This window comes from Onychostruthus taczanowskii, unplaced genomic scaffold (assembly GCF_017590055.1).
Source record: "Onychostruthus taczanowskii isolate IOZ18803 unplaced genomic scaffold, ASM1759005v1 scaffold130, whole genome shotgun sequence".
Taxonomy (NCBI): Eukaryota; Metazoa; Chordata; class Aves; order Passeriformes; family Passeridae; genus Onychostruthus; species Onychostruthus taczanowskii.
Genome location: NW_024498463.1, coordinates 1,036,426 through 1,059,023, shown reverse-complemented (window position 1 = coordinate 1,059,023; position 22,598 = coordinate 1,036,426).

Genomic DNA, 22,598 nt, shown 5'->3' with positions numbered 1-22,598 from the left:
GGGCAATGTTTTCAAATATCAGCATCTTGGATTAAACACATTCCTGTGGAGTTGCCTGACCAGATTTCCTTCCATGGCAGTTGGTCTTGCAAAATCATCTGCCCACTTTTCAAGCTCTCATGAGCTGAGGGGAGCTCAAAATTGTTGCCACTGTGAATCCCAAACACAGCACTGTGCCAGCTCCTGAGAGGAAATGAGCTCTACCTCTGCTGAAACCAGGACACTCCTCTGAAGGAGACTGCAGCCAGTGAAACAGCACCACCAAAGTCAGAGTAAATACGTATGTGTAACATTTTTCTCTATTTCTTTTCCATGCATTCCATTCTGGCCTGGCATTCTGTGATGACATCCTGAGTTGAGCAAATGTCACCCAACCTGTCAGGTTCACCCTGATAAACCTACATGCTGCATGTTTAATAATTCCTCAGTAGGAACTGTTGCTGACATTCAGTGTGCTCCTTGACATGCTGATTGAAAACTCATTTAACTTTAAAATGGAGCTAAATACCTAAATATTGACTGCAAAAAAGACAAAGGAGAAGCACTGTCTTACTGATTTTTACACCAGCTTCATCTCATTTAAAGAGTAAATTTTGTAGGATTTAGTCAGTCATGCAGACAAGTACTATTTGCTGCATAAGGAGCTTTGACAGAAAGAAGACATGAACTTTATAAAGCTGCTAAGCACAGAGTGGCAACTTTTCATAGTGTTTTTATTAACAATGAATGGTTCTGAAGCACTCATGACCTGGAATAGCATTGTAATCCTACTACAGCCTTTGCTGCAGCCTGCCACTGAAAACAGGCAAATAAAGTCCTGTCTGGCTTTCTGTTCAAATGTGTGATGATTCTTGAACAAGTTTTTGGCTGGCTTGGAAAACATGGGGTGGTGGTGAGACAGAGGGGCTGAGCTGATTTTATTTAAGTGCATCTGCTGGGGACTTGGTGCCAAGAGAGAGCATGAAATCCCAAGGCTGGGCTGGGAGCTTAGATACCTGGCTCAGAACAGGCTCTCCTGCTCTGCTCCAGCCTTGAAGCCTTGGAGCTTTCTGGGACAGATTTTTCAAGTGTTTCTAAGAGAGAGCAGTGGTGTTTTGAGAGATGTGTAGCTCACAAAATTCACCCCTTTTCTACAAGAATTGTTTTACACAACAGAAACCTTCTCATTTCCCAAGGATTCTCAAACCACTGTAAAGGGGAAGTGGGAGCAGGACAGGGAACTCACCTGTTTATTGAAGATGTTCCACTCTATGAAAAAGCACATCAAGAAATAAATCAGAAGGGGGGGGGGGGGGGGGGAAGGCAGAGAATGCCTTTTAGCTCAACAGGATAGGTCTTATCCACTAAAAAAACCCATTTTCCTGGTCACTGCCACAGAAGCCAATTCTGTGTGTTTTGTGTTGAATGACTGTTGAACAACACTTCAAAAATACTGTTATTCCCAAGACAGAAAAGTTGATTTTTGAATGCTTTTGCTGTTTAATAATCTCTATTCAAATTATATATTTGGTTCCTCCTCTGAGAAATTTTTCATTCCAGTCAGATTAAGATAAACTAGGCTACAGGGAGTTATGGTCACGGGAGAAGGCAATGCTTTGTCTAAATATTGAAAAATATAGAATGTTTCTCTCTTCCCAAGCCTCCCTATGGCAGGATGTAAAATTCAAAATTAACAACAAAATGTTCATTTGGAATGAGTGGTCCTCCAGGGGCAAAATGTTTATAAATTATATTACAACACAGGGATATTTTGGTTTGTTTGCTGCAGTTGTGAAAAAATGCTGTATACCTGTTATTTAAAAAAACACCTTGCATTGAACTGATGAATTATAGAATTTTTCTCAGACTTGATCATCCCAGATGAGGACTCTCAATTGCCTTCTATTCACAAAATCAATAGTTTATGCCATCCAATACATTTGGAGCTGATGTTTTGCTACTCAATCTTTGTAGCATCAAAGACTGGAACTCTTTTATTAGTATTTTTAGCCTTCCCCTTCAATTATTTATATAAAAAGCCATCTTTTTTGCCTGCACATCTTCCTCAAGTGCTCTGAGTCTTGTTGCAGTTGAAAAAAAGCCCACTTAGCAACTCTTGAAACATTTGTTTTCTTCACTTCTCCCAACTATTCCTTTTAATTTTGCATCTTAAGTGTTTAATTATCTCTGGTAGAATTACCACTTCTGTCACAAGTTTCACATACTGACAACTCACATATCTTGGATATTGCCAGAATGTATTCCTTGCTTTTGCATATGCATATTTTTCAGGATTTTTTGATTTGAAAGACGCAAAGCATTCTTTTTAAATGACTTAGTTTCGTTTTAACATTCAAATAAATAAATGTTGCTCCCACTAAGGAAATTCTGACAAGATCTAGGCAGTTAAGACTTCCCCTGAAATATAACAATGTTTCAGGTAGATTAAACCTTGACAAAAAGTTAAATCAAATTATATTCTCTATGCTCAATTTTCTTTGGGGAACCAAAACTCACTGAAGTGTAAAAGTCTAATTAATTATGTAGTATGCTAATATTTTTTAAATTAAGAACACCTGTGATTTAACTATAACATGCCATGAATGCGTTTGCAGTTGACTGTGACAAGAAGATTAGGAGAGCTAAAAATAACTCCAAAAAATTCATGCAAAAGAGTGGACAGAAAATCCCAAGCCTGATTCAGGTGAAAGGGACATCACTCAGGGGTAGGGAAGGAGCAAACACAGTTAGTTATATTACTGTTTTCCCAGGTACAAGCTCCCAGCTTCTGGAGAAATACTCTTTACAGATACTCTGAGGCAAAAAATGCATCATGATCATCATATCAATGGCCAGCTTTAAACACATTATTACATATCACTTGTATCTGTTCTTTGAACTTGTTTAAGTTCTTGCACTCCTGGCACAACTTGAATTCTGCATTGTAGAAAAAAGTATTATTTCCTTCTTTAAACCTCTTGCCTTATCAGTTTTTTGTTGTGAGATCTGGTCCTTACTTGCCTTATTTTTTGCAGTTGGAGAACCCTGGTTTGCTGAGCCTCCCTCAGCAGAGAGCTGCTGCAAGTGTTTCAACACTATTAATCTTTCCTAGGTCTGTTTTGTGCTGTTTTGCTGCATGTAAAGAGGGAGATGTGAACACACCCCACATACAGTGGTGCCAGGCTGCTCACCTCCCAGGTACCAGTTCCTTTATGAGTTATTCCACCATTCTACATGGCTTTTCATGGCCTCTCCATGCAGAGCTGCTCTTTAATAACTCTGTCACGTGCCATTCTTAAACTGGCATCAAGTGGCTTCCCTGAACACACACAGCCCTTATGGCGGTGTTATCTTTATTATTCCCTGAGAAATCACTCTGGAATGTGAACTTCCTCTTGGTTTACTGTTGCAGTAAGGTTATTATTATTAAATTATTTAAAAAAGGCCTCATAAAATCAGGCTTGCTCTGTTAGATCAGTGGCTGGTCATTTCTTCTAAGTGCAGCTAGCGCTCTGCAGGTTCCCACATGAAAACAATCACATGTGAGCAGTTGGTTAACATAACAACCTATTCCTGGGTGAAAACCAGCCACACCTGCATAAACATGAAACCTATCCCATAAGAATCAGTGAAGAAAATATGTAAGCAATTTAAGAAAAAAGATATTTGATGGACAAGTAAAATACATTTTACTAACCAATAAATTGGCAAGAAAGCTACTGACCAATTGGAGGTCTGTAAAGCTGTATAAAAACAAGTTATGTGAATAAAAAAAGAGATTTTTCCTGCATGAAGGAAATGAGTCTTGTGTGTTTTATTCCTACAGGTTTAGTCCTGTATTAAGGTGAGATCTGGTCCATAGCTGTGAAGGACCCAGGGAATGGCTCCAGTGCCAGAGGGCAGGGCTGGGTGGGAGTCTGGGAATGAGGAATTGTTCCCTGGCAGGGTGGGCAGGCCCTGGCACAGGGTGCCCAGAGCAGCTGTGGCTGCCCCTGGATCCCTGGCAGTGCCCAAGGCCAGGTTGGACACTGGGGCTGGGAGCAGCCTGGGACAGTGCAAGGGGTCCCTGCCATGGCAGGGGTGGCACTGGATGGGCTTTGAGATCCTTTTCAATCCAAACCACTCTGGGATTCCATGATTCTCTCTGTGATTTTCCTTCGAGCTCCATCCCTGCTGGTTTGCTCCTCAGTTGCAGTGGTAAAATTCTGTGTGCTCAAAACCTTCCTGGAGTCAGAAACCCAACCTGAACAGAAGCTGTAAGGCGTTGCTGTGGCCATGGAAGGGCTAGGAGCAATCTGTGCTGCGCACAAACACGACAAGGCAAAAATAAAACAAGCTTTTCTGTTACTCATACAGATTTTGAGATGCTGATCCAAGTAATGATGTGCAAACCTCCTGTAGCTGTGCATTACTGAATCTGTCTGGAATGTGGTATCACAGGTCTCCATCTCATAGAAAGACATCCAGAATAAAAGTCTCATCCATAACACCATGCGATAAAATAGTCACTTCTACTCACCCAAAGTAATGCATTAGGCATTTCCAGAAGATGAAGACTTTTCCTGGGATCTTATCTGGTAACTTTTGTTTGAGAGGGAATATATTGCTGTGTATCAAATTGAACTCTCACATTTACCAGAGATACATAAAAAACAGAAACGTGGGGCATTCTGCACAATCTGAAATGAATGTGCTGCAAGGGTTGCAAAAGAAAGCCCATAATAAGCTGAAACTCTATTTTTCAATATACTTGTGTCATATCATATAATATTTAACCAGAATCTCAAGAGTGAAGGAGGCTTTAATGTGGACTCATAAATCAGTTTCTTGCACCTCATAAGGAAGCCTTGTAAAAATTGAATTGAGCCACACAGTGGATGGTAACATATTACACAGTAAAAAAAAAATTAAAAAAAAAAAAAAAATCAGTTTTGCCTTTTGTTTCCAGCAGTGACATTTTGAGAAGGTTCACAATTTCATATCTGATAGGACAGAGATGATAAAAATCTGCACTTGTGTCCCAGATCTCTCAATGGCACAAACTATAAAAGATGGCAATACAGAGTCTTATCTGCATGGCTGATATTCCAACATGGAAAATCAGGCTCTCAGACTCACAATGTTGTGTTGCAAAGTACAGCTGTGGGTAGGGGAACTGGTTCCTGGCAGTGAGGGTGCATTCCCTCTGTCTTTATATACTGGGAACTGCTCATGCCAAGTATGATTTGGTATTTTGTAAATTTAAAGGAGTTAAAAATGTTTCAGCAGTTTGAAGTGAAATGATATTGTGATAATAACACTACCCACACTGTGTTGTGTTTTGCAAATGCTTAGAGACAAAGTTGACATTACCATACCCAGATTAGAGAAAAAGAAGCCCTGAGATGGACAGAAACTTCCCCAAGCACACCCAGGAGCAGAACTCCCACCCCACCAACTCCCAGAGAGAGGCAGAGAGTGTCTGAGGTGGGGCAGGGAGGATGGGCCCAATTCCACAGAGCACTTCCTGCCTCTGAAGGGAACTGGGGCTTTCATCCCCTTCCCACAGAATTAAGCATCATCTCCAGTAAGTAGAGCCCCAATTAAAAATGTTTTTTAAAAATGCCAAAAGTTAAAAAAAAAAAAAGGAATCCATAGGCTGAGTAAAGAGGAAGGGTACTGCTATATATTTTAAATATTGGTATTTATGAGAATCATATTCTTATAATAGTAATTTTGCTATGTTTGGTTTTCTGTGGGGTTTTTTGTTTGTTTGGCTTGTTTTTTTGTTTTTTTTGTTTTGGGCTTTTTTTTTTTTGTTTTGGGCTTTTTTTTTTTTGTTTTGGGCTTTTTTGTTTTCTTTTGTTTTGGTCTTTTGGTTTTGGAGTTTTTTTGTTGGTTTTTATTATTTTTTTGTTTGGTTTGGTTTTTTGGTTTTGGTTTTTTGGTTTTTTTTTTTTGTTTTGTTTTTGTCTCATTGTGTCTGTTAGTTTTGGGGATTTTTTGTTATTATTATTTCAGCTTGTGTCTGGTGAGAACGCCCAGCTTGTACATCAGGGTTCAGACACCCCCGCCCTCTTCACCTGCCTCCCAAGGGAGCCCTGCACACAAGAGAGCTCCAAGACCCCAGCAGTAAATCCCAGCTCCACAGGCACTTCTGCACCAGCACCCTGAGATTCCTCTTTGTATGAAGAAGACCCCGCTATAAGTTCTGCTGCAAGAAAAGACAAGAAGATGGGCAGAAACGCAATGAAAAACTCATTCTGAGCTACTGGAGAGCTGAACTTTAATGTAATACACATCAAAAACTAACTGCAGGAGCCTGCTTTTGATTTATGGAACACTATGACTGGTTGCACAGCAAGCAATTAGAATGATAACTGAGAGAAATTAGTTCAGTGTAACAGTACTTACAATGGAGATTTGGAGTGGTTTTCCTGCACTTTTTGAGAGTGGGCATCTTTGTCACACCATGGAGTTAAAGCCATCACGCAGTCAATTCCTTTAAGAGTACAGTTTACAAATGTACCTTTTCTTAAAGCTAATATTTAAAATAGTTCAGGAGGAGGGCATCCCTATTAAAAAATAAAAATGAAATAACCAAAACAGGGAGGAAAAACTTCTACACTTCTGAAATCTAGATAAACTCTGTTTCTTTCTTCAGAAAGTAAGGAAACAAGGAGAAAGCTGTCTGAAAAAAAAAGTAAATCTAATGTGAACCTAGAAGGGAAGCTTTCTGAAAATTTAAGAATTAATCAAACATCTACAAAAAAAAAAAAAAAAAAATTGCACCCTATGAGTTGGAATGCACAAAAAAATATCTGAACTCCTTAAAGTTTCCTCAGTGGAAAATGGTGTCCACTTAGGAAAGAAATCCTCCCTGGTAATGCTACGCAGCCAATGTATGGCAAAGTCTTTTCCAGGCAAAAAGATGGGAGCAGAGCTCCAGGACTGTTTAATCAAGAGCTGACTAACAGCACCTTTCACACAGGATGGAAAATGTGTCTTAGACACGTCTGGTACCTCCTTGGTTCCAGAATTAAAGCTCGTTAAGGTCAGTGGAGTAGTTTCAGAGCAATTCAGCACTTCGTAGCAGCTACCAGAGATGTGCTCTGGGAAGTCACAAATTTAAAACCCAATGGGACAAGATTCTAATTTACCAAAGTTGTCATTCCTAACTACTATACCTGGAGCTATTTTATACTTCATTAGCTTTTTCCTAATTTATGAGTAATCTAATATATCAGAATATTCTGGTTTAGTTTTCTTGTGAGATCTATAGAAAATTCTGGTCTGCCCCTTCATGCCCAAGCATTTACTTTGACTGGCTTATTCAGCATTATCCACATCTAAACTCTGAGAATGAAGTGATTTGCTGCCCTGAATGTTAATGTTGTATACTCTTGAAGCAGAAAATCTGCATTTAGTTGAGCAGTATCAATATGTAGGTACTGCAGCAGAAGGTAGAAGCAGCATGTGCACCCATGGAGAATAGAGAGCTTTTGCAAACAGTGTCACAGTTTTTTGAAAAATACATCTGTTTTGCTCAATTGACACTCCATGATACTGCAATTATGAGCCATATGTGAGTGTGGTAATTTGGGAAGATAAATTAACATTTTAAAATCGAGACTTGGTGATGTTTATATCATTGCGCAGCAGATTCCATGGAGCTGGAAGGGGGTTCCCTCACTTTTGGGAGAAGCTCTGTGCCAGCTGCTGTTGGATACATGGAAGGATGTGTCCAGGGGCTGTGCTGGAAAACAAATCCCCCAGAGGGTCTGGCAATACAGAGCCTGAGTCCATGCCATGGTCTCTGCTCCTGCTGGAGCTGCGGATCAGGCACTCACAAGATTTTTTTAGGCTTTAAGGCACAGTCTTGGCCCCAGGGATGTTAATGTCAATATTATCCTATTTGGTCCCCTCAGGGCACTGGCAGTGAACCCATGTTGGACCTCACAAGTAAAGTATTAAACATTTCAAGTAAATGGCATTATGTTAGGTGGATATTAGTACTTTCATAATTATTAAATCTGGGATTGGGAACTAGGGAGTTCTGGCTTCTCGAATACAGGGATGGAGTTATCCAAAAGTACACTGCCATCAAAGTTGTAATTTGAAAGTAAAATGGAAGGAAGGAAGTATATTAATTATGCGTTATAGACAAAAAATTAGCTCAAATTTGGAACACTAGCATTTAGCAGATAATTGGGAGTATGTGCACACACAGACAGATAATCTAAATTAAACTTCTGGACTTTAAAGAAGTCTTCTCCTTGCTAATTGCACCCAACATGGACTGCCTGTAAATTTTAATGACAATGGGACTAAACAAAAATGACATATCCCAAATCTTCCAGAGACATGACACAGAACTGTCAAAAAGGAGGCTGAGCACACATTGTACTTCTGCACAGGAACTGTGGAAGCTGGGAAGGTCAGCTTCTGGAAAGAGGAGCTTGTGCAGAAAGAAGATTTGTGAAGAGAAGTGGTCTTGGAAATAGGCTGATCTCAGCTGAGAGAGGACCCTGGAGATCAGGGATGGGTGTGAGAGAAATTCTGAGTGTCCAGGGGACCTTGGCATTCAAACCTGAGACAACCCCAACCTTGGGGAGCCACACAGTTCTGGTGGACAGGACTTTCTGCCCAGCCTCCCTGGCCTGAAATCATCACCTGACTTTTATTAGACTATACAGACATCCATCCTTAAAGGATGCAATTGGTTTGAAGAGGGAGATGCAAGGAACTAGAGTTCATTCTAATTGCCTTTTAAATTTGTGTCTAAATTTATGTCTGCAAGTATCATAGGTGGAAAAGATCTGCCAGCGTGTCCCAGCATAGGCAGAAAGGTTCCCTACAATCCATGAAAGCTGAGATATCTGAGTAGAGGCAGGCACTTCACTATCCATCTTCTGTTGCAGTTTTATGACTGAATATTTGCTTCAGATTTTGGAGTTGGAGCCATGGTAACAATGTGTCCATTTCAAGATAAATGGAAAACATAGCATTTATCATGGGCAGGGGATTTAAATGCAAATTTGTTAAGAAGACTGGTTCCTTTTCAGCCATGAAATGTGATGTGTAGAGCACTGTGTATTTTATTTTTACTTAGGTAACTGTATTCCATAGTTTGATCTGTGGGACTGAAGGGGGGATCTTTGTCTATATGAAGGACAATTAGAACAGGTGATAAAGAAATAGGAGCTTGTACAGCATCACGTGTTGCCCTGTGGAAAAGCTTTAAGGATTCAGCTAGGAAAGTTTTGTCTGTTACTTTCCAAATAAGCCTCCTTTTGAACTCTAAATAAAGAATAAATCAGGTATTCCAATCCTGTTGCCATACATGAGAAAGAGAAATAATATACTCTGCAATATAGGTCATCAGCATAGATATTTTTATCCTAGGTTGCATTTTATTTTAAATACTTGGAAGGGGGGGTTGTGTGTGGATCTTTTTCACAATAATGAGACAGTATAATAAGTCTGCACTATAGAGCAGGCAGGTAGAATATTTAAATTATCATAAATAAATGGAGAGGATAAAACCATCATTAGAGAAAAATGAGAATAAACCTGGAGTTTATCATCAGTCATTTATTCAGCTGTCATTTATTTTCAAAGAATTGATTGGAACTAATGCCCAAATATGGGAGACATGCAAGTAGTGGCATCATTGGTTCAATCTCTTTGCTCAAACTTCGCTAAAAAGATTGAAAACATCTTAACCTAAGTCTGTATTTTCTGCCTTTTCCAACATATTTTTTCCCAACAGGCAGCTATCTTCCTGTGTTTCTGGAATTCTTTCTCACTCTAGTTTTCTGCCAGCTGTAAAGGCAGCTAGTTCTTGATTCTGGATGTGACCAGAGCTCAGCTCGTGTTGTGTCCATTCCTTCCGTGAAGCACCATCCTCAAGTGCTGCATCCACAGCAGAATTTGAACTGAAAGCATTGACAGATGAGATTAGGAATCCACAGCTGTGGCTCCAGTGCCTAGTCTGGATGATGCTCAAGGCCAGAGTGGTGGCTTTCCCTGACACCCGTGTATTTTCAAGTTTGTAATTAAAATTTGCTGGTCAGACCCCCCAGCAATCCCCCCTGGGCATCCCTGGCAGGTCGGGGCTGTGCCCATCCCTGGCAGCCTGGGCAGTGCCAGCACCTCTGGGGAAGCAGAACCTTGCCCTGAGCTCCAGCCTGACTCTCCCCATGTCCCTGCTCTCCAGCATTCCCTGGCCCAGAGCAGAGATCAATTCCTGCCCCTCACGGCGTTCTGCTCTGCTGTGGGGGTCTCCCCTTGGTCTCTGCTAAAATCTCCTTTGAGGGAGGATAATCTAACTTCTCCTCTACAATTTTGTTTGTGGAAGCCATGTGGAAAACAAAGGGAGAAAAATGATGCCTTTAAACCAGACGTGGGTTACTGGGGCAATATCTAGCTCACAATAGGCTTTTGTCTATATAATAAAGTAAAAAATTCAGCAAATACACCAGAACACCAACACCAGAGTCTGAAAAATGGTTCTTTATTCCATTTGCTGTCTTTCACATCTCATTGGCCAGCACACACCTGCCTGCCAAGTGTCTATTCACAGTCCAACAAGAGATTTTTCTTTCTGCTACTCCCCAGTCAAAGAAATTCCTTCGTGTAATAATAACCTAATAGTTGTTTTACCTTCTGCACACCTTCCTTAACCCTTCAAGGCTCAAATGGGAACTGTCTTCCAGCTGGATATTTGATTTTGGATGGACTTGAGCCAAATGGCTGCTCCTGCAGTGATAGGCAGAGAATAGAGGGTTTTTTGTTTATTTTGTTGTGGACAGCCAGCTGGCAGTGCTTCTCACATTGGAATTTCAGTGGACTCCTGGCAGCAGTTTCCCACTTATCCCTCAAAGGAGCGGCACACTGCCTTACCATGTCATTCTCTTATAGTTTATTTCTTGCATAATGAGCAACATTGACAGGGATATTTTCAAATTCTTAAATATTCTGGCATCCCACTGGTGAAATCAGTGGTTTACCATTTCAGTTAGAAAAATGTTCAAACAAGGTATTAATTTTATACCTTCCAGTTTCAGTATGTAGAAAACCAAAAGAACCTGGTTATCTTTGTGATCTCCTTTTAGCAGTCAATATTTACCAGTAACAAGTGGCCAGTGCAATCAGTAACACTGCAGTGACCAGTTCTGCTGAAGAGGATGTTTTCACCCAAATAATCAACAATTGCTTCTCAGATATCCTAATCAATGGTCCCGGATAAGGATTCAGAATACATGTGCACATCACAGCACAAATGCAGTAAATATATATTTGGTCATATGCTTCTTATGGAAAAAAATCAGCAATTCACCAATAGACTAATTCAAAAATCCAGATATCTGCAGGATCTTTTGACAACTTCAATATCATCACTTATTTCTTTTCATATCTGGTTGTGTCATTTCTTCAGTTATGATTAAAACTATGAGAACAAAAGAAGGAAAGGAACATTCATGTTTATCAGGATGGGATGTACATGATTTCCAGGCTTTATACAGAACAAATAGGAGGTTTTTCATTGTCATGTTACTATGCATGTAACCTACTAATTGTGCAGGGTCTGTGGCATGACCTGGACTCTGAAATTGTGGGGTGTTCTTCGTGGATTTGTGTGTGTGTCTGTGTGTGTTCCTGACCTCACAGGTCAATACCAGTTCATGTAGGCATGGTTCTGTGGGAGGATGAAGAAAGCAAGTGATGTATTTGTCTAATTCCTCACCTAGCAAGGCTTCCTACACAAGTTTATTAATATTTCATTGTTTCTTTAGCAGAGTTCTTTTCACACTTCTCTGTTCTCTCTTATTTACAACTTGAGGAACATGGGCTCTTTTATGTTATTCATTAACAGACATTTATTTGACAAATGCTGGTGGTATGTTTTTTTTCATGCAGAACTTCTGTGCTGCAAAGCCTCTGCTGGCTACTTTGCTGAAGGGTGTTAATGCAACAGGAGGAATTCTTGAAAGAGTACATTTCCCATCTGCACCCAGGGCCAGTTGATTCCATTCATTTTTGAGTACAAGCAAGAAAATCCTTTCATTGCAGGAAGAAAAGGACTTGTTTTAGCCCAGGATCACAGAGTCTCCTGAATGTATGTGAACACGAGTTGCATTTTTTGATGTAGTTTTCTGTTATTTATGTTGCATTGTTATTTTAGTTATATGAGAGCTGTACTGGTAATCATAGAATTGTATCCTGAGCTGGATGGGATGCACAAGGATCAAAGCCAGCCCCTGTCCCTGCCCAGACCCCCCAGCAATCCCCCCTGGGCATCCCTGGCAGCACTGTCCAAATGCTCCTGGAACTCTGGCAGCCTAGGGGCTGTGCCCATTCCCAGAGCCTGGGCAGTGCCCAGCACCTCTGGGGAAGCAGAACCTTTCTCAAATCTACCCTAAATATTCCCTTACACAACCTCATGCCATTCCCTGGGGTCCTAAATGCTTCCAAAGGATTTTAACTCATGTCACAAGGCAAAAGTGTAAGTTATCAGAACTCTAATTCAGGTGATATTACTGGGCCTGGAAATGAAATCTCAGATTTACCTGACTTCTGTTTATCATTCACATCAGTTTTGCATATGAATTTTGTAATCTGTTGGTATTAGACTTGCCCTATTTCAGCACTAGTGAAAGACACTAATATTTTAAGGAATGTGGCCTTCCCCATGATACAGAGGGCTGCTCTTGGCTCACTCTCAGCTCATCCAGAGTGACCAGAATGGACACAAGGGCTGTGTCCTGAGCACTAAGAGGGGACACACAGCCAGCAGTGTGTCAGCATGCAGCAGCAGGAAACAAACACCTCCTAGCAGAGTTTTCTAATTCTAATATTTTTTTCTAATATTTTTCTAATTTTTCTAATTTTTTCTATCCTAATTTTTCCAAACCCAGTGCTATTAAAATGACTGTTTCATTTGTATGTTAATCTATACATTAAGCTATTTTCTTCATCATTCATCTGATTTCATAGTGTTAATTCCACACACATATCATTCATCTGATTTCATAGTGTTAATTCCACACACATATCATTCATCTGATTTCATAGTGTTAATTCCACACACATATCATGAGCCTCACTTAATCAGAACAAAAGCTCCAACAGCCCTGAACTGTGCATTTCCAAATCGACCAGCAGAACTCTCCTCTACGTGTTCATCTTGTCTAAATGCTAAACCAAACGCAAAACTTCTGTTCTCTGACTTCCAGGAGCTTGGCTGAGCAGTGGGGGTTTCAATTAAAAACCACAGGAAAGGAAAGGAATATGTCAATAAAACCACACACTTGTAAGTACTGCATACTAGTTTGCAAACAAACACAGCAAGCATCCTCCGAGTATGAGTCTATTACTGTAAATTTAGACTGAATGCACAATGCTGAAGGTGACTGTCCCAGCATGATCTTCCTTCATTTCATGTATAGTGAAATGCTCTCTGCCTCTACATTCAATAGCTTGATCCACTCACTCTGCAATGAGACTAAAGGAGGAAAATGCCACCAGGAGGAGAATGGCCCGAGCCAAATTAACAATGTTTTGTTCCATTTCAAAAGCAAATGAGAACTGCAAAGGAGAGAGTAGAAGGTGAAAAAGAAAAAGAGAAAGTAGTGAATTGATTCTAAGGCAATATCCTGTGTGAGACTTTAAATGTAGACATCCCTTGAATAGAAATGTAAATGCCATGATTTGCATTATAAAGCTTTGTTAAAAAATAACTGTCACTAGAAGAGATTATGTTCATAATTAATTAGTTACAGGCTGGGTGCAGTCACTTTTTAAAAGGTTGCATTAGGGATCACATATTTTATTGTGAATTGCAAGAATTATGAAGGTGAAAAAATTTCTAAACAATTTACAATTCATAGAAAAATACATACCCAACTAAAATACAGTGTACCCTATAGTGCTTTTAATGCTCTTATACTAGAGAGGAACCAGTAAGAGAAAAACAATGCAGTTTATCTAATTAAGTGAGAAAAATACAGCTTAAATTTGCAGAAGGTTCATAACTAATATTAAATATATTGGCTTCACATTATGTTTGAACTGTTAATAACTGAACTCACTGGCTGCTCAAGTATTACAATTGTTTCTCAACTAATAAAGAAATTAAAAGGGAAAACCTTTACCCCTTCAGAAGTAATTTCTTTATGCAATTCTTTCCTAAACAGGGAAAAAAATGCCAAAAAGGACAGAAAGAACATCAGCTCTGAAATTCGATGCCCTGGTTCCTTGACAGAGGCTGAGCTGCTGATTTAGAGATCGGCAAAGGTGCTCAGCACTGACCTAATTGTGCTGCCTTTAAAAACTCTTCGTATTTATCAATATTTCCAACAGGATTAGATTGACACAAAAGCTGAACACTTTTGAATGGTCTTGGTCTTATTTTATTCACAAAATTGTAAAAGTCTAGGGTAATCTAGAATTATGCTTGCCTCCCATCTGAAAACTGCAGTGGGGACATGCTGCAATGATTTTTCTCATCCTTAGTTTTTTAAATTGTGTGCTGTCCTGTCCAAATCAATGGGAAAGTCTTTGCAGGACATCTGAAATGTCAAAACAGCACATAAATATCAACAGGTGCCTGACAGTCACTGGAAATTAGAGCCCTGCAATGTATGTTTTAAGATTACCTGGGCTCAGGAACTTGCTGCCATAATCCAAGGAGGAGTTGCTATTTTATGACTGCGAAGCCTAACTATTTGAAGAAGTGATGTTGGTGATTCTGGGCTAAATCCTATTTAATCTGGTTCCTAGGGATGCTTGGTGCCAGGAGAAGAGAGCCCAGGCTGTGAGCATGGCCAGGAGGGAGCAGAGCACATGCCAGGGCTGTGCACAGAGGAGTGCCCAGGGGACCTGGGGCAGAGCTGTCCCAGTGCCCCAGTGAGGAGGCACAGGGGGAGTTCTGACCCATAGCAATGTGAAAATCACCTTCACTCTCCTGTGAATAATTGAAAAGTTTAATAAAGGACAGTAGGAGACAAGGAACACAGAGTAAAATTTGTTGTGGCCTATTTATGTGCATCTTGGCACTCACACAAGAGCATCCTGTTATCCTGGGGATAAAAATTCCTTAAAAACATTTTCCTTACATCAGTCTGTTGCATATTCATAGGCCCTTATGCATAGTAAACTTTTCCCCCTGAAAGAGTTTACATGTTCCAAGAACTGTTTAGCCTGGCTCCTCCTTGGCTCTGCCTTTTTAGAGCGTGCAGATCCCTTGGCTGTGGTTTTAGTCCTTTTTTATCATCACCTGCAGTTTCTGGGCCCTGGTGCACTCTGCCTTCAGAGGGTGAGTGCTGATGGCTGGCAGATGTGTCCAGGTGTGCTCACCCTGTGTGCCTTGGCTGTTATCCCATCCCAGCAGGCATTTTAACACAAGCACACTGATATCAGCTATTTCCCTGCTATGTCTGAGCTTAATTAACAACAGAAATAAAAACGATATCTTTATAGCAAAGTTACTTTAACATCACACATATAGAATCCATTTTCATATTTACAAAAAGCCAATATTATAATATGTATCTATAACAGCCAAGTCACCCTGAGCTGAGAACAGCCAGATTACTCAGATTACATGTGATGGGGGCTGCGCCATCTCCTGTGTCCTCTTCATTAGAGGAAATTAATTTCCCCTGAACTTGTAAATGCAAGCAGTCATCTTGCTTCAGAGGGAGCCTGGAAGTAGGAAAGGAACTGCAGAGTCTCAATTAATCCCCTCACTGTCCCTCTCCAGCATTCTGACCTAAGAACTCCTTCTCCACACACCTTCCCAAAAAACTTTCTAGAACTGCCACTTTATCCATTTTCTCTCTCTTTTTTTTTTTTTTTTTTCCTTCCCTTAGCTTTTTTCCACTGGATAAATATAAAAAGAAGGGCATGAGGAAGGTCTGGGAGAGGGGATCAAGGTGCTTTAAGGGGCAGACAGCAGAGATGAAGGAAAATGGAAGAGGGGGTGAAATGTTCAACATAAATGGGTGGTGTTCTGAAGAATACATTAGCCTGATACTTAGAGGCATGGAAAGTTTCTAAAACCTGTGTAAAACAGGGAATGGTGATCCAGCCACAATTTAATGAGTATTTTATAGAGTTTGGAGGTATAAATTCATTGTATTTTTGGTTTCTGATATCAAATAGTAATGGGGAAACTTCTCATTTTATACAGGTACTTCCAGTTTGTACTTGCAGTTTTGGAGCACCTCATCTGTTTCTGACTGACCTCAGTATGATCTGCTGTGGATACTCCCTGGTGGAGATGGGTGCTAAAATATGGCTTTACTACAGGGCAGTTATTGAAATCCTCATTTGGCTGAATTTGGTAGCTGTGCCTGGGTATTTGTTTACATACATAATCCTTAAGGGTGTAAAAGAGTTTTCCATTAAACTTGGTGGAAAACCTCCCATTTACTTTAAAGAGAGTTGAATTAGGCCTTTTGAAATAATTAGGCCTTTGAAAGAATATGCAAAAATAGCTGTTTCCACTCTGTCACCCACTTTCTTTCCCCTGGAAGGAATTGGGTGTTCTGTGTCATTATTGACTACTAAGCTCCTCCAAGAATTTCCCATCTCCTTGCAGGTTTCCACCTCTGCCTTACCTGTTCCTCACTCTGAAAAAGAATAGGCTAAATGTTAATAATGGGCAAAAAGAATAGGCTAAGTGTTAATAACGGACAAACAGAACAATAAGCAACAAGAAAGGAAATATAAACTGAAGGATTTTCACCCAAAGAAAGCTGAATGAATTGACAGCAAACAGAAAGAAAATTGGGAGATTAATATAAACCCTATGTCATATTCTGAATTTTGCATACCAAGGATAACATCCCTTATTTCCTTTTCAGAGGCAAAAAAAAAAAAAAAAAACAAAAAAAACCCAAAAAAACAAAAAAAACAAAAAAAAAACAAAAAACCAAAAAAAAACCTATTTGAAAAACACAAATATAACCCTGCAGAAGAAAACTGTAAAAGATCACACTAAACAAAGAACACAATGTCAACTAATTAAGTTTCATTTGATCAACTCCCTTTTATGGGTGCTCTTTGCTGTGATTATTCAGCTGACTTCAGGATGACAGTTATGATGAGTGGATGACAATTAATGTGTACCTCTTCTGAATCCAAAGCACAAAGCATTTTAACATTCACTTGCTTTAACTATGGGGAAGATACCTTGAGCATCCTAGAATTTAGATACAGAGTGTCTTAGAGCTCAAAGAACTTGTCTTGTGCTGAGTTATCTAATTGCACGTATATTCTATGCCTTGTTCTAGTTGGTAAGTGCAGTTCTTTCTTTTTCCACAATGGAAATGCACAGCAAAATAGACTTTTAGGCCTTATTTTTATTCTTTAAAACAGAACCTCCTAATGCTGGGTTTTTTTAGGATGAATCTCTTAAAACTAATATCTATTCTCCTTGAATTCAGGATGAGTAAATTACTCAAAGATTTTTTTCTTCTCTGTGAAATTTCCATTCCCTTTTCCCTGTGTGTAATTACAGTGATGATTAGCAGTACTATGGATAAGCAAATGTTTAATTCATATGAGTATACCTGGTCAGAGCCAGGGATTTCTCTTTCTCTCATTCTTTATAAATGAAACAGAGATTCTATCTTCTTAAGCCTTCTTGCTCTTCCTTATTTTACAAATGAAACAATTTAAATAATATCAAAATGACACAATAAATTTTGAAAACTTTCATTTTATCCTTTTGGCTGAAACAATTTGAATAGTTTCTCATTTTTCTCTGAAGACCCTTTGCCACCATTTGCTAAAATTTCCCTGTGTAACTCAGTGTTGTATTGCCTTTGTAAAATATGTAAAATGCTCTGAAGCTGTAAAATGTACCATAAAGCCTCACTTTTATTCCTTTGGTTTGATTTTTGATCATTTCCCATTGGCTTCCACTGACTCCGATAAGATTTCAGCTTTTTCTGGCTGTGGTGCAAAATCAAAAGTAGCAGGAATTGGCAGTGTTTGATGCCTGGGCCTATAGACAAATAAATAATAATAATCAGTCCCTTTTCAGGCTGTGCATAAGACCCAAATCCCCCTCTCTCTTCTCTGTCTGAGAAGCAGAGCTCTTTAGATTAATCCTGGATTGGAGAGTGTATTAATTATGCTGGTTAGTAGCAGGAAACCTTTTTTCCAGGCACTACATCTGGCATGTACTTTAGCAAAAGTTAAGGATACTTGTTGTAATTACGTAACCTCATTTTGGAATCACTCCAAAGTGTTCTGAGTTCCAAGGTTAAAGCATGTAGGAGTTCCTAATAACTCTAAAAGTAAAAAACTGGGGGAAGAAACTGCCTTGCACTGTTCATCTTATATGTTTAACTGTTGAGGTGGTTTTTTTGATGAGAGGTTTGCTGTGTAAATATTGCCTTAACCCTCCAGCAGAAACATACATATAAATTTTTCTTATTTACAGAAAGTCCAGACTCTTTCTGCAATCAACAGAGCAAAGTCTCTGCCATGAAAACTTTCAATATTCATTCCTCTACCTGGGTTGGGGCAATTTAGCAGGAGCTCTGTGTTAACACAAGACATTTTCCTGTATTTTGGAATCCCTCTGGTCCACGTTCTGTAGCTGGGAGAGCCAGAATTCCAGTTCTCCTCCCCAGGAACAGGCTGGGTGTTGGGGTCAAAGACAGCCCTGAAAATGAGCTGAAATCAAACTGAAAATATAGATATTGGCCAAACCCCAGCACAAAGACCTCAAAATTGCAATGTACAAATAGTCCTATATTTCACTCTGAATTCTGAAATAAAATAAAAAAACAAAAGTATTGTATGCATTAACATTTTAAATTATGTAATCATGTTATTATCTGAAACTAATACCATGCTGTTAAAATTTAGATAAAGTGTCCTGCAATGCATACAAAATGTTCATTTGTTGAAGGCCATTAAGTTAATTTCCTGGGAACAAGATTAAATGCAAGGCATTTACATAATCATTAGTTGTGAGGTGTAGAATAGATAATTAAATATTCCACCACATTAATTTGTATTTAATTAACTGTGCTTCCATGATCCTTCTGCCTGAATATTAATATTGTGTAAATAAACAATTAGGATGCATGCTTTGCAAAAGCTTTATTGTAAAAAATGTGATCAAAGAAATTCTATGAAATCCACTTAAGTTAATAAACACTTAAATGTTCTGGAAAGCAGAGTTGTCGGTCTTGAAAGTTTTGCTAAATAGCTCCAAGTGCAATGATTTTTAACACCTTAATTCTTCAAGTTTTCAGTGTGTCAGAGTTGTCATAACAAATATTTAATTATAATATTTACTATTCTACATTTCCCAACTTCTCATTTAAACTGGTTAATGTGCACAAAAGCTAGTAAAGTATGCAGAGGGAACTTTGCATCATGTTTGGGAAAGACAGCAAAGCTTCAGGAAATTAATGAATATTAAATTTTCTAGCAAATAAACACAGTTTCAGAACTCCTGTTTTCATACCAATGGAGTACAATTGGAAAACACTCAGACTATATGAGACAACAACAGTAAAACCCCCTTTTTTTTCCCTTTGAAAAAATTTGTTCTCACCAGAAACATTTCCAGCTGTCTACACTGATGAAGAACTCGTAAAAGGTTGAACTGAAATTCTGAGCATGTTTGGTTTCCTGCAAATGTAACTTTTTCATTGCTTTTGCTTTATAAAGATGCTTCTGCTTCTGAGTTCTGTTTTTAGCAGGAATAACTCTAGGAATCACCTGTACTCTAATGTACCATTTATAGAGCACACTGTGGAATTTGAACAAATGGAAAAGTGCTGCACAAAAATAGGGAGAAGATACCTGTGGAAGCCAATTCTGTCTGAAAGGCAAAAAAGACAAAAAAGGAAACTTCCCAGAAGACTTGGATTTTTGGGGACAATGTGTATGACAGAAATTCTCTGCAGATCTATGATTTTTTGGGGACTGTTCTATGAAGGATGGAGAAAATATTTGTTAGAAAGTTTACTTTTGTAACTGGAAAATCTAAGTTTTCATTAGCTTTGATTTGCAGGGTGTATCTGGGATATCTGAAAGTTCAGTTGCACAGTGCAAGCTGAGAGGGCTGTGTACTCCTCACCTTCAGGATTCTTTAGAGCAAATGCTTTGGGGCAGGTTCTCTCCTTTCTGAGGTTATTAAAAGCTTCGCCTCATTAAAAATAAAAATATTTACTCATGTGTGTCATTAAATAGGGACTTTTGACCCAGAAACCTCCTGCTGGCACAGAAACCCATTCCAAGTGTCTTTAGATGGGAATGTTAAGATTATTGATAAATTGTGGATGGGTGAAAGGAAGTCTGACTAATGACAGCTAATCCTGCACAGAAACAAGTCAGTTGGTAATGCAAAATCACCAGCGGTGAAATGCAGACTAAGTGAACCCATATTAAAAACTCTGCAGGATAGTAATATAATTATGTTACTGCCATTGCATTTAATTAGAGACTGAATTTTTTTTAGTGGAAGGTCTTACTGCTTCATGAAAAGCAAAACCTGCTCCCTGCAAACACAGATTCAACTGAAACAGAATGAGAAGTAAGGATAGTCGAATTCTTAAACTGGTCTTATAGAGGAGATCTTTCCTTCCACAGCCAACCACACCTTTCTGCCTCCACTGGGAAACAGATCTCAGCATTGCATGACTCTAGGATACCCAGGATCACAGGAATATCACAAGTGAGTGCCAGCCACTCAGTTCTGGAAGTGACCCCGGGGTCAGACAGGATGCATGGCTGGGAGTGAAAGAGGATGACCTCCTCTGCAGACAGCTGCTGCATCCAACCCCCTGGGAAACTGCATCCCGGTCTTATTTTTCTGTCCCTGTGAGATGGGAATTCCATGTTTCCCTCTTCAAGGCTTATTTCTAAAACAAGAATGCAATTCTATTTTTCCAATATTTAAAACATGTTAACTCTACTTTGAAGGCAGTGGTTTTCCAAAGTTTTCCAGTAAGTACAAAAGATATTTAAATATCCCGACTTTCATTCATGCCTTTGAGATTTGTGATTATGATTATAACAGACGCAGATGGCACTATATTTCTTCCCAGATTAATTTTAAAAGCAGTTTGGGGTGGACTACTATTCAGAATAAAAAATAAAAGTTTTTATAAAAATTTATACCATTATAAAGGAGTGTACTGCATAATATAAGCCAATAAATGAAAACTGGTAATGTAGTGAATAGTGTTTTCTCCATGGCAGGAGAAAGATGCATGTAGTCTGTAGTGAAGGCTGAGGTTTTAAACCTGAAAAGGTTTTTAGTCTGAAAATATCAAGTTGAGGTGATTCATGGATGCTAGACAATCATCCTTCTTTTTGCAGTTGCACAAATAGGGTCATGGAGGTCAGGAGGAAAAAGAATAAAGAATATCTCCACATAAATGAAAGTAGGCAGCTGGCATGGGACAGGCTCAGGCTGTGGTGGAAGAGGAGAACATCAATTAGTGAAGGCACACCATGACAATCATGCTGCTGCCTGGCTGAAATAAAAGTTAGGGAACAGTAGAAACTGGTTAAAACAAAAAAAGAGATAAGGTTGTTGTTCTCCCCACACATAAAAATTAATGTAAAGGAAGTGCAGCTGATATAAAGTGTGGCTAAATAAAACTGGAAGTGGAAAAACAACTCAAAGCTGGGCTGGGGGTGGAGTGAAGGCACAGTGGCAGGGCAGCACATTCCTGCTAGCAGCCTGACATTCCTGCCAGGACAGGGAGGGGACACAACAGAACAGCTGCCAGAACAGCAGCAGCCCATCTCACACCTGTGGGATCATCTCAGTGCTGTCAGGATCCCAATTCCTTCAGGTTGGTACTTGCAACACTACCACCGAGGATGCAGCTTTTGAGTAAGATCATTTTGTTTAAACATAAATGAATATTGGCATTTGTAACTTTGCTGTATTTGTTGCATTGCCTACTGTTGACAGAGATACGGTGTCACACCAGAAGGAAGAAGCTGTCCTCAAAGCTTTTGGGAGGAATCCTTGATAACTGCAAGGGCACAAACCTGTGGAATGTGCAGTGAAACAGCCATGGACAGGGCCAGAGACAGGAGAGTGCTGAAGCAGTCAGCCTTTGTTAGCTCCGTGTTTTGGAATGTGTGAGAGTGGGCAGGGCTTTAGGATCAGGGTCCCTAAATCCTAATTCCATCACTATTACTATTTCATTAATTGTGACAGTTTGACAGGCTGATACAGGCATTGAATATTACCAGAGCTCTGTTGACATCTGCCATGGCTGTGTTGTTTGTGGGAATTCTTTCACTGTGAGTGATCAGTGATGCACTGGCTGAGTTCTGAGGACTCTCTGGCTGAGTGTTGTGAGGCTTGTGCTTTTAGTTCTGTGCGATATTAACTGAGAAAATGCTACTGCAAAGTAATGCAGGTGCAGCCTCACCTAGGGGAAGCTTTTATTACAAAATATTAAAGCCTGTAGTGAGAGAACTAAAGACTATTTATCTGTAATATACTGTACTATCAAAATTGCTGTAGTAGTCCTCTTTCATAAACATTTCTGTGCAGGATGTTTTGCAGAGACAAAGGAGGCTCTACATTGATCTCTCCACTGATTTCCACTGCTATGCTGATTCATATAGTTTAATATGTA